Here is a 13,330-nt window from a genome sequence, read left to right as displayed (position 1 = left end):
GGGTGACAGAGGATAAGATAATTGGATGGCATCACTCATGACTCAGTGAACATGAATTTGAACCAACTTTGGAAGATAGTGGAGGACAGGAGCCTGGTGTGCTGCAGTTCATGGGATCACAAAGAGTTGGACACAACTTAGCAACTAAACATGATAAAATGGACAAATGTGTGGTGTGAGCTGTATGTGTTTATGTTTCTTCACTTCTGGAGAAATTCCAGAGTAAATTGACTAAGGTACATTATCTAGATAAAGCAGTTTGAAAATTTGCAAAGTTTTTGACAACTAAAAGGGTTTTTATACATCCTGTTACTCCCTCTGTGTAGCAGAAAGTGATTACAGGGAATACTTTTTTTTTTCCTGCACTGGGTCTTTGTTGTGGCAGGTGGGCTTTCTCTAGTTATGGTGCAGGCTTCTTGTTGCAGAATATGGGCCATAGAGTGCACAGGTTCAGTAGTTGCATCAAATGGACTTCTCTAGTTGTGGTGCAAGGGCTTAGTTGTTCTATGTCATATGTGATCTTAGTTCCCACACCAGGGATTGAACCCCCATTGCATGCAGTGGAATATGGATTCTCAATCATTGGACCACCAGGGAAGTCCCTATGTTAAGCCATGAAATTAAAAGACATTTACTCCTTGGAAGAAAAGGTATGAACAACCTAGATAGCATATTCAAAAGCAGAGACATTACTTTGCCAACAAATGTCTGTTTAGTCCAGGCTATGGTTTTTCCAGTGGCCATGTATGGATGTGAAAGTTGGACTGTGAAGAAAGCTGAGCACTGAAGAATTGAGGCTTTTGAACTGTGGTGTTGGAGAAGACTCTTGAGAGTCCTTTGGACTGCAAGGAGATCCAACCAGTCCATTCTAGAGGAGATCAGCCCTGGGTGTTCTTTGGAAGGGATGATGCTAAAGCTGAAACTCCAGTACTTTGGCCACCTCATGCGAAGAGTTGACTCATTGGAAAAGACTCTGATGCTGGGAGGGATTGGGGGCAGGAGGAGAAGGGGATGACAGAGGATGAGATGGCTGCATGGCATCACCGACTCGATGAATGTGAGCTTGAGTGAACTCTGGGAGATGGTGAGGTACAGGGAAACCTGGCGTGCTGTGATTCATGGGGTTGCAAAGAGTCTGACGCAACTGAGTAACTGAACTGAACTGAACTGAACTGAACAACACCTAGAGAATCCTACTTGAGTGAATCTGAAAGAGAAAAGCCAGCATTTCAGTGATAATGTGCGGACTATATAGGTTTAAATTGTTTTTAAGAAGCATGATACAAGAATTTCTAATCAAGATAGTAAATTCAGGGAAACAAAGTTTATATTCCTGAATAAACAACAAGAAACTGAATAAAATATATGAAAAAGTTTTTGAAGGTGTTGAACATTAGGCAATAAAGGGATGAGATTCCATTCACTATTTGAATAGATAAGATGAAACCTAAATTGTCCAGCTTATTACCCTCAGATTTTCCAAGCCACAAGAGAGAAAGAGTCCAGATAAAGTGTGATGGTCTTCCTAAACTGAGAAGATGAAGCTAGGAATCTCACCAAGAACTGAGAGTTCATAGGGAAGAATATGACAGGAAAAAGCTGTTCAGAGACAGGGAGAGAGCTCTCTGGAGATCTGCAAAATCCTCCATGTGTCTTCAGTTGACTACTGGTCACCGTATGAAGGTGAGAAAACTGCTTTATGTAGAAGGAATTAGAGGAAGTAATACTCAGTGTTTACAGAGGGAGCCAGCCAAATGGAAAACTTCATAATTTATCAGATTTGGATAGAGTACTCAGAAGTGTTTTGCCCCAGCAGTAGCAGAATCATTCCTAAACTAAATGCTGCTGTTTCCTCCTAACAGTGCTTATAAACTAGACCTGAATGGCTCAAACTGTTCCTAAATAATAACATCACAGAATAAAGCTCAAGAATATATAAAGGAATTCAAAAATACACAGCATCCAACAAGATCAAATTAGTAATGTCCAATCAAAATTATCAGTATGCACAGAGCAAGGTATATGACCCATAAGAAGGAGAAAAATAATCAAAACCAATCTAAATGGGACACAGAAGATAGAATTAATAAACAAGAACATTAAACAATTGCTATATTTCTAAGTTTAAGAATCTGGAGTAAATGTTGCACATGTTAAGTAAAGACAGAAAATGTTAAAAAAAAAAAAAAAAACTCAAGTTAGACTTCCAGAGATGAAAACTGCAGATGAAAAACATACTATTGGGATTAATGATGAAATAGACACTTTAGACACTGGGGAAGAAATGATTATGGAACTTGAAGACATAGTAATGAAACTATATGAATGATGAACATAAGAATGACTGAAAAAAGCCAACATTAGTGAGTATTTAATATTTCTTATAGTACAGATCTGCCAGAGATTTGATGAATCCTCTTAGCTTTTTCCTGCTTTCAAATGGCTCTATTTTGACTTCATATTAAAAGGATATTTTTACTGGATAAAAATTATAGATTAACTTTTTTTTTTTTTTGAAAATTTTTATTTATTTATTTATTTATTTATTTTTTTAATTTTAAAATCTTTAATTCTTACATGCATTCCCAAACATGAGCCCCCCTCCCACCTCCCTTCCCATAACAACTTTCTGGGTCATCCCCATGCACCAGCCCCAAGCATGCTGCATCCTGCGTCAGACATAGACTGGCGATTCAATTCACATGATAGTATACATGTTAGAATGTCATTCTCCCAAATCATCCCACCCTCTCCCTCTCCCTCTGAGTCCAAAAGTCCGTTATACACATCTGTGTCTCTTTCCCTGTCTTGCATACAGGGTCGTCATTGCCATCTTCCTAAATTCCATATATATGTGTTAGTATACTGTATTGGTGTTTTTCTTTCTGGCTTACTTCACTCTGTATAATCGGCTCCAGTTTCATCCATCTCATCAGAACTGATTCAAATGAATTCTTTTTAACGGCTGAGTAATACTCCATTGTGTATATGTACCACAGCTTTCTTATCCATTCATCTGCTGATGGACATCTAGGTTGTTTCCATGTCCTGGCTATTATAAACAGTGCTGCAATGAACATTGGGGTACAGGTGTCTCTTTCAATTCTGGTTTCCTCGGTGTGTATGCCCAGAAGTGGGATTGCTGGGTCATAAGGTAGTTCTATTTGCAATTTTTTAAGGAATCTCCACACCGTTCTCCAATAAAAGCTATCTATGACAAACCCACAGCAAACATTATCCTCAATGGTGAAAAATTGAAAGCATTTCCCCTAAAGTCAGGAACAAGACAAGGGTGTCCACTTTCATCGCTACTATTCAACATAGTTCTGGAAGTTTTGGCCACAGCAATCAGAGCAGAAAAAGAAATAAAAGGAATCCAAATTGGAAAAGAAGAAGTAAAACTCTCACTGTTTGCAGATGACATGATCCTCTACATGGAAAACCCTAAAGACTCCACCAGAAAATTACTAGAGCTAATCAATGAATATAGTAAAGTTGCAGGATATAAAATCAACACACAGAAATCCCTTGCATTCCTATACACGAATAATGAGAAAGTAGAAAAAGAAATTAAGGAAACAATTCCATTCACCATTGCAACGAAAAGAATAAAATACTTAGGAATATATCTACCTAAAGAAACTAAAGACCTGTATATAGAAAACTATAAAACACTGATGAAAGAAATCAAAGAGGACACTAATAGATGGAGAAATATACCATGTTCATGGATTGGAAGAATCAATATAGTGAAAATGAGTATACTACCCAAAGCAATTTACAAATTCAATGCAATCCCTATCAAGCTACCAGCCACATTTTTCACAGAACTAGAACAAATAATTTCAAGATTTGTATGGAAATACAAAAAACCTCGAATAGCCAAAGCAATCTTGAGAAAGAAGAATGGAACTGGAGGAATCAACTTGCCTGACTTCAGGCTCTACTACAAAGCCACAGTCATCAAGACAGTATGGTACTGGCACAAAGACAGACATATAGATCAATGGAACAAAATAGAAAGCCCAGAGATAAATCCACACACATATGGACACCTTATCTTTGACAAAGGAGGCAAGAATATACAATGGAGTAAAGACAATCTCTTTAACAAGTGGTGCTGGGAAAACTGGTCAACCACTTGTAAAAGAATGAAACTAGATCACTTTCTAACACCGCACACAAAAATAAACTCAAAATGGATTAAAGATCTAAATGTAAGATCAGAAACTATAAAACTCCTAGAGGAGAACATAGGCAAAACACTCTCAGACATAGATTAACTTTTTTATGTATCAGTACTTTAAAGATGCTATTTAATTACTTTAAAGGTGCTATTTAATTGCTTAACTTTCATTGTGTTTTCTGATAAAAAGTCAACTGTCATTCTCATCATTGTTCATTGTCTGTAATAATATCTTTTTTCATTTCAAGATTTTATGCTCTTGATTTCAGCAGTACAACTATGATATTCCTAGGTGTATTTTTTTTTTTTTAATTTACTGTTCTTGGGTTTCACTGAACATCTTGGGTCTGTGGGTTGATGTCTTTTCTCAGTTTTGGAAAATTGTTGGTCATTATCTTTTCCAATATTTCTTCTGCTCTGTTCCTTTTTCTTGTTTTGGGTCTCCAGTTACATAAATTATAGCCCATTAGATTTTTTTTCACAGTTATTGAATGTTTTGATCCCTTCCCCTTTAATTTTTTTCACTTTGAGTTTGACTAATTTCTCTTATCTTCAAACGCACAGATTCTTTTGATGTGTTCAGAATGCGAATGAGGCCATCAATAATTCTTCATCTTATATTTTAGTTTTTATTTTTAGGATTACCATCTGGCTCCTTTTTGTAGTTTTCATCTACAAAGGGAACAAATTCCCCATCTGTTCACCATGCTATTCATCTTTTCCATGCAATTCCTTAATATATTTATCATTGTTATTTTATTAATTAATTTTAATTAGAGGATGATTACTTTACAATATTATGATGGTTTTTGCCATACATGAACATAAATTGGCCATAGGTATACATGTGTACCCGCCCCCCCCATCCTGAACCCCTCTCCACACCCTATCCCTCTAGGTTGTCCCAGAACACTGGCTTGGGGTGCCCTGCTTTATGCATCAAACTTGCACTGATCATCTATTTTATATATGCTAATGTATATGTTTCAATGTTATTCTCTAAAGTCCCTCTGGTAATTCTAACACTTGGACCATGTTTGGATCAGATTTTAATGAACTGTTCGTTCTCTTGAGTGTGAGTCACATGTTTTTTCCTTTTTTCATGTCACATTTTTGTTTTATATTTGGATATTGACAATAGAACAATAGAAACTGAAGTAAATAATATTTATACCCAGAAAAGGGCACATTCCTTCTGTCAAGCCAGTAATATGAAGAATTGAGTTAATCTGATTTATGATTTAGTTGGATCTCGGCTTAGCTGTTTCTTTAGTTAGGTTTATCTTTATCACAGGCTTCAAAAAATTAATGCAAGGGATCAGAATTTCATTTTAGCCAGACAAGGGACCTGAGTACCTGGAGGATTTGTTTCCATTCTCCTGCTTTGCTCACAGTCTTCCTGAGACCCTGCTTGTCTACATCTCAGAGGGATGTCTCTAGGCTCTCTTGCTTCTCTCCCAACCAAAATCAGTCATTCCTTTGTACCCAGTGAAGAAGGAAAGTTATGGCCAATCTAGACCGCATATTGAAAAGCAGAGACATTACTTTGCCAACAAAGGTCCGTCTAGTCAAGGCTATAGTTTTTCCAGTGGTCATGTATGGATGTAAGAGTTGGACTGTGAAGAAAGCTGAGCACCGAAGAATTGATGCTTTTGAACTGTGGTGTTGGAGAAGACTCTTGAGAGTCCCTTGGACTGCAAGGAGATCCAGTCAGTCCATTCTAAAGGAGATCAGTCCTGGGTGTTCTTTGGAAGGAATGATGCTGAAGCTGAAGCTGAAGTTCCAATACTTTGGCCACCTGATGTGAAGAGCTGACTCATTGGTAAAGACCCTCATGCTGGGAAAGATTGAGGGCAGGAGGAGAAAGGGATGATGGAGGATGAGATGGTTGGATGGCATCATCAACTCAATGGACATGAGTTTGGGTGGACTCCAGGAGTTTGTGATGGAAAGGGAGGCCTGGCGTGCTGCTTTTGATGGGGTCGCAAAGAGCTGGACATGACTGAGCGACTGAACTGACTGAACTGACTGACCTAAAGATTTCAGTTCAGTTTTTCCTATGCTGCCTTCAGACTTCAAGAAACCTTCTATGCTAACACCTCAGGAAGAATCCCTTTCAGCTTCCCTGCACCTCCCTCAGTCATAGATTATCACTGCTCTTACTCTGTGTACAACCTGGAGGTCCTTGGTAGGGCAGTTCTCTCTCAGTTCTCTCTCAGTATTTCTGAGCCTCTTCACCAAAGTTAGGTGACTGGTGCCTTGTATCTGTAAAGCCTGAGCGCTCAAAAGTTTCTTTTAACATTCCTACTCTAGCCCCAATATTTTTCATGACTACTCTGCGAAGGCTGTCATGTATTGGTAGGTGGATGTACTCTGTGTTCTAAAGATTCTAAACTATCATATCAGCTCACACTTAGTCTACAAAAAATTCTTAAAATTTCAACAGTTTTCTTCTTAAATTCCCCCAGTTATCTTCTTATCTTTCGTCTTGCTCTGATGGCTTTGTCCTTTTCTACTGCTTCAGCAAGAATGAAAGAAACTGTTAGGTTGCTTCCCTCCAGAGAGAGGTTTGTGACTTTCTGGATTTTAATTCATGAGATATTTTTCTCCATCCTTATCTCTCTTGACAAATTTATAATAAACCATGATTTCATGGGTTATCTGGCTTGTTACTATTGTTAGGGTAGAAAGGACATTTTTCTTGCAACTTTCTAGGCAGAAGCTGACATCTGACAGTTTACATATAAATGATTGTTTAACCTTTCAACATATATATATTTTGGAATTCCTTTTTCAAAATTTCTTAGAATCATTCATCATATTCTTTCAAATACCCTGGGTGGTGGAAAATCTTTAGTTCCAAAAATCATATCTGCTCTAAAATAAGAATAGCAATCAAAATTAAGTTTCTAAGTAATGCTGCTGATGAAATTTAGCCGTATTATTAGCAAAAATGTAAAATAATTAGGCTGATTTCCTTATATTTCTTTTAAACATCTTTTGAAGAAAATCTTATATAAACAATTCAAAACTGGTTTTGAGTGATGACAGCATCATTGAAATAAGAAAACTCTTTCTTATGTTTAATTATGTGATAGCAATTTAAACCAAATAGTTAGGAAGGTGCAATTTTAAAATCAATTTTCATTGCTCATGAGCTATCACCTCACACTATCAGAATGACCATCATCAAAAAGTCTACAATCAAGAAATCCTGGAAAGGGTGTGGAAAAAGGGGAATCCTTCTACACTGTTGGTTGGAATGTAAACTGGTGCAGCCACTGGGGAGAACAGTGTGGAGTTTCCTTAAGAAACTAAAAAGAGCCATCATATGATCCAGCAATCCCATTCCAGGGCATATATTTGGAGAAAAACATGGTTTGAGAGGATACTTGCTCCCCAATGTTCACTGCAGCACTGTTTACAATAGCCAAGACACGGAAGCAATCTAAATGTCCATCAACAGACAAATGGATAAATAAGATTTGGTACAAATATACAGTAGACTGTTAGTTATTAAAAATATTGAAATAATGCCATTTGCAGTAACAGGAATGGACCTGGATACTATCATACTTACTAAGTGAAGTAAGTCAAAGACAAATATCATATGATATCACTTATATGCAGAATCTAAAAAAAAATTATACATGTGAGCTTATTTACAAAACAGAAACAGACTCATAGACTTAGAGAATGAATTTATGGTTGCCAGGGAGGAAGAATGAAGGGGAAGGGATAGATTGGGTATTTGGGATTGACATGTATACACTGCTATATTTAAATTCGATAGCCAACAAGATCCTACTGTATGGTGCAGGGAACTCTACTCAGGATTCTGTAATAACCTAAATGGAAAAAGAATTTGAAAAGAATAGATATATGTATATGTATAATTGAATCACTTTGCTGTACATCTGATACTAACACAACATTGTTAAATATACTCCACTATAAAATAGAAAAATTTTAAGATGATTTTAATTGCCCATATACCTTGCTTCAAATACCTGCTTTTAAAATTACTTTAAAATATTTCAGATTTTAGTTCTTCTTATACTGAATAATACAATACAATCAATAATACATATTTTTTCCATTTTATGATTTCCTTTGTAAATGCAAAAATAATTTTTTTTCTTAGTTTAATTGATAACATATCATAGCCATCTTTACCTTATTTACAACCGCTTTAATTTCAAATGAAGCATTTTTGGAGGAAGGTAAATACATTTCATTCACAAAAACGAAAGTGGGAAATATTTACAAAAATTGAGCAGCACAGGAAAGTGGGACCAGACGTGACACACCTCTCCCGGCAGAGGGCAGCACTCTATGGGAAATCAAATGTCACAGGAGAATGCTTCTGAACTTTTGCCTTATGTACCAGAGCCTGGTCAAAGCATCGAGAAACATTATCTTAACATTTATTTTAAACATCGAGAAACATTATTTTAACTGAATTTTAAACAGTCATAAAATGATTGTACACTTTCTTTAGAGGCTTAACAGTTTGGCTAGGTATTATGTGGTCTTTTTTTCTGTCAATACCATAGTTTAAGCACATATAATAATTTATTGTATTGTGTATTTACTTATTTACTGCTCTCTGTGTAAGATATGATTTGTTTTAATTATTGAAATGACTTATTTTGAATTTCATTGGTATACTCATTTCTTGACCATTGCAGTATTTATTAAATGCAGTATTCTTATATTTTATGAATGTTGATTATGTCTCCATGAGATATCATGTTCTTTTATCCTCTAGACTGTTTTTTAAGCCTTTTATTTATATGGAAGTTTTTGTCCATTTAGTGTTGTTTTTGGCATTTTCTAAGTGCAAGTTCCTTTGCAAATACTTTTGTCTTGGCTTATTTTCGTTGTCCTTATTTTATCTTCTGCAGTTCAGTTACACATGTATCGACACATGGTCAGATACAAAAGGCAGAGGTTGGTGCCTGCCAGCAGTATCCTGCAATTGTATATCCTGTATAATGCCTAACTTTTCCCATTCATCCCTAACTCTTTTCTTATTATGAAATATATATACTTATGGAAAAGTTTATAAAATATGTATGTACTGTCAAATGAATACTTAAAAAAGAACTGGTATAACCCAAATCAAAAAAGAGAACTTTGGCAGCATCCAAGAACACCCGCTTTGTTCATGGCTTCTCCCTAATTATAATTCTATCCTGCACCCTGGAAGTATACACTATTCTGGCTTTGTGATAGTCATACCTTTGTTTTCTTTTATGATTTTACAACCTATATGTGCATCTATAAACAATGGTGTGGTTTAGCCTGCTTTGAACTTAGTATGAATAATAAGACTCATACTTTTGAACTTATTTTTATCTTCCTTCTTTTGTTCAATATTGTGTTTGCAAGACCATCCTTACTATACCATTTGGCTATATAATTTTCTTAGTAACTTATTGTTCCATTGTATGCATATTTCAGAACTCATTCATACTATTATAAGTGGAGTTTAAGGTGTTTACAGTATTTTTGTTGCCATAAATATTCTTACAAATGTATACTAGTGCACATGTTTACATATTTTTAGGGTGGTATTAGCATACTTTAACATTTCCCTGGTGAAGTACCTCTTGGACTTTGATATCCAAACTTCAAAATATAGATGTCTTTGCAATATATTTGTCAGCTGATTTATACATAAAAAATTGTATTTATGTCTCACAAATTCAATACTACATTTTAAACAAAACAACATACATGTGGGAGGGGAATTCTATACGGGTTATATCCAGATAGAATTGTTAAGTATTAATGTTTTGAAAGGTGCAGCTAGAATCACCAAAGGGCATGTGTGATAGTTAATTTTATGTGTCAACTTGACTGAAAGGGTTGCTCAGATATTTGGTTAATCATGATTCTGGGGATGTACCTTTGAGGGATTTTCTGGATGAGATTAAGATTTGAAGATAGACTAAGTTAAATAGAGGCCCCTTTCTAATGTAAGTGAGCCTCATCCATTTCACTGAAGCCTTGAATAGAACAAAAGGCTGAATAAAGGAGAATTTTCTCTCTCTGCCTATCTTCTAGCTAGAATATTGATCTTCTCCTGCCTTTAGTCTTGGACTTGGATAGGAACTACACCATTGGCTTTCCTGTGTCTTCACCAGATTTCTGGGTTCAACTGCAGATCTTGGAACTTCTCATTCTCCATAATCACGTGAGCCAATCCCTTATAATAAATTATATATGATATATTACATCAATTGGATATCATAAATCTATATAGCTATATCTATATCTGCAATTGGCTCTGCTGCTCTGGAGAAGCCAGACTAATACAGCATGTTGCTGCATACAATGAAACTGTTTGAAGTAACCACATTAGTCATTTAATGAAAACTTTATTCATTTTATATCTTAACATGACAGCTTGCTACATATATACATATACATATATATAGACAATTTACTCTGAGTTATGTTTTAGGAAATTAGTTGAGGTTTTAGATTGATACAAAAACATAATTTTCCTTATTTAAAATACTGAGAAATGGGCTCAATTAGCATATTTTTAATCAAATGGGGAATTTTGAATATAGCATAAGTATTAGAAGAGACAAAAGGTACTGAAATAGAAAGTAAAGATTATTTATTGAAAAAATAGTTTGACAAAGATACGACTTTATATTGATGTGACACTACAAAAGTGTGTATATTGTGTGTGTGTGTCTGGAAATATAGACATTAAGATAAGTAGTGATGGTCTCTGGTGGTGAAGGATTTATTTAATTATACTTTTCTACAATGTCCATGTGCTGCTTTTGTAATAATTTTTAATCAAGTTATACTTAACACACAATGATATATTAGTTTCTGGTATACAAAATAATGATTCATTATTTTTATACATTATGAAATAATCACCACAATAAGTTTGGTTGCCATCCATAACTACACATGATAATAATTTCTGAAATATTAGGTGATAAATTATATAGTAAAAAGTCAGTCCTGTAATAGATTAGTTTTTTTAAGCTGATTAATTTTAGTGGAGCATAATTCCTGGTAAAAATTGAGATATAAAAGACAGCTAGGTATTTTCTGCATAATAATAATTCTAATTCTATGCATGACTAGCATCTTATATGCTAGATAATGTTCCTGGAAATAACAATTACCTTGACAATTATTAAAAACACCACTCCATAGGCTCATAGCTTCCTTAGTGGCTCAGATGGTAAAGAATCTGCCTGCAATGTGGGAGACCTGGGTTTGATCCCTGGATTGGGAAGATCCCCTAGAGAAGGGAACGGCTACCCACTCCAGTATTCTGGCCTGGAGAATTCCATGGACAGAGGAGTCTGGCAGGGGTTGCAAAGAGTCGGACATGATTAAGCGACTTTCACTTTCTTTCACTTTCACTTTATAGGCTCATAAGTCACCTAGTGGCTTCCCTCTTGATTATGCGCATTTTAATATGGATCTTAAAATAGGTAGAACATGTCTTCCTCTATTCTAGCATTTTATAGTTGAAGTTCCATCATTTTCAACCCTGTTATGTCATATTTAGTTTATAAAGAAGAAATAAATTGATTAAAATAAATTATGAAGAGTTTGCAGATAGCTGTCTATAGTTATATACAGAGTATTATACTCCCATTTACTTCATTTTACATATATGTATTTTTAAAATGCACCTCTTCTTTCTCCCTGTTACTCTTGAAAGCCTGGATTATAATCTGTCAGTTTTAGTACATTTTTATTCTACATGAGAAATTATTTTATTGATTGATGCAATCATAAAACAATGATCAATGCATTTTAGTGCATTACAATGATTTTAGTGCATTAGTGAATACAAAAGTGAATAAGCAAGGTTCTTTGTCCTCAGTTCAGTTCAGTTCAGTTCAGTTGCTGAGTCGTGTCCGACTCTTTGTGACCCCATGAATCTCAGCACGCCAGGCCTCCCTGTCCATCACCATCTCCCAGAGTTCACTCAAACTCACGTCCATTGAGTCGGTGATGCCATCCAGCCACCTCATCCTCTGTCGTCCCCTTCTCCTCCTGCCCCCAATCCCTCCCAGCATCAGAGTCTTTTCCAATGAGTCAACTCCGCATGAGGTGGCTAAAGTACTGGAGTTTCAGCTTTAGCATCATTCCTTCCAAAGAACACCCAGGGCTGATCTTTAGAATGAACTGGTTGGATCTCCTTGCAGTCCAAGGGACTCTCAAGAGTCTTCTCCTACACCACAGTTCAAAAGCATCAGTTCTTTGGTGCTCAGCTTTCTTCACAGTCCAACTCTCACATCCATACATGACCACTGGAAAAACCATAGCCTTGACTAGACAGACCTTTGTTGGCAAAGTAATGTCTCTGCTTTTCAATATGCTATCTAGGTTGGTCATAACTTTTCTTCCAAGGAGTTAAGCGTCTTTTAGTTTCATGGCTGCAGTCACCATCTGCAGTGATTTTGGAGCCCAGAAAAATAAAGTCTGACACTGTTTCCACTGTTTCCCCATCTATTTGCCATGAAGTGATGGGACCAGATGCCATGATCTTCATTTTCTGAATGTTGAGCTTTAAGCCAACTTTTTCACTCTCCTCTTTCATCAAGAGTCTTTTTAGTTCCTCTTCATTTTCTGCCATAAGAGTGGTGTCATCTGCATAGGAGATCCCAATTCAGAAAAGAGAGGAAGAACAATGTGCTAAATAGATCTATGAACAAAATAATTTCCAAACCAATAGAATTTCACTTATTTTATTCAGCAAATATTTATAAGTATTTGTTAGGCTCCAGGTTCTATGCTAGAAACTAGGCTTCAGAAAGAAAATATATAGTTTCTCCCTTTGAGTTGGCAATAGTCTAGGATAGTAGACTAATAAAGAGACAAACAGACTAACCATGATCAGTATGGTTAGTAGCACTTAATCAGTGGTTCTCAAATAGGGAATATTTTGCTTCCCAGAGGACAGTTGGCAATATCTGCAGACATCTTTGATTGTCGCATTTGGCATGTGTATGCTGCTGGTATCTGGTACGAAAATAAAGATACTATTAAATATCCTATGATAAAGAGAACAGCCCTGCACAACAATTATTAAGTCAACAATGTCAATAGCAATGCTCTTGAAAAACGTTACACTAATCATTGAGTGTT

The 13,330-nt window shown here is 35.8% G+C and overlaps 1 protein-coding gene across 1 annotated transcript in view; it reads left to right on the top strand.

Annotated features, from left to right (window-relative positions):
- FBXO4 (F-box protein 4) overlaps positions 1–11,760 on the top strand; it is a 50,741-nt gene extending 38,981 nt beyond the window's left edge. Inside the window, exon 8 of the transcript XR_011249686.1 lies at positions 10,259–11,760. The gene's annotated coding sequence lies outside the window, so the exon portion shown is untranslated. The remainder of the gene's footprint in view (positions 1–10,258) is intronic.
- The last annotated feature ends 1,570 nt before the right edge of the window (positions 11,761–13,330 follow it).

This window comes from Ovis canadensis, chromosome 16 (assembly GCF_042477335.2).
Source record: "Ovis canadensis isolate MfBH-ARS-UI-01 breed Bighorn chromosome 16, ARS-UI_OviCan_v2, whole genome shotgun sequence".
Taxonomy (NCBI): Eukaryota; Metazoa; Chordata; class Mammalia; order Artiodactyla; family Bovidae; genus Ovis; species Ovis canadensis.
The sequence above is the reverse complement of the archived record's forward strand: the minus strand, read 5'-3'. Positions and strand labels throughout refer to the sequence as shown.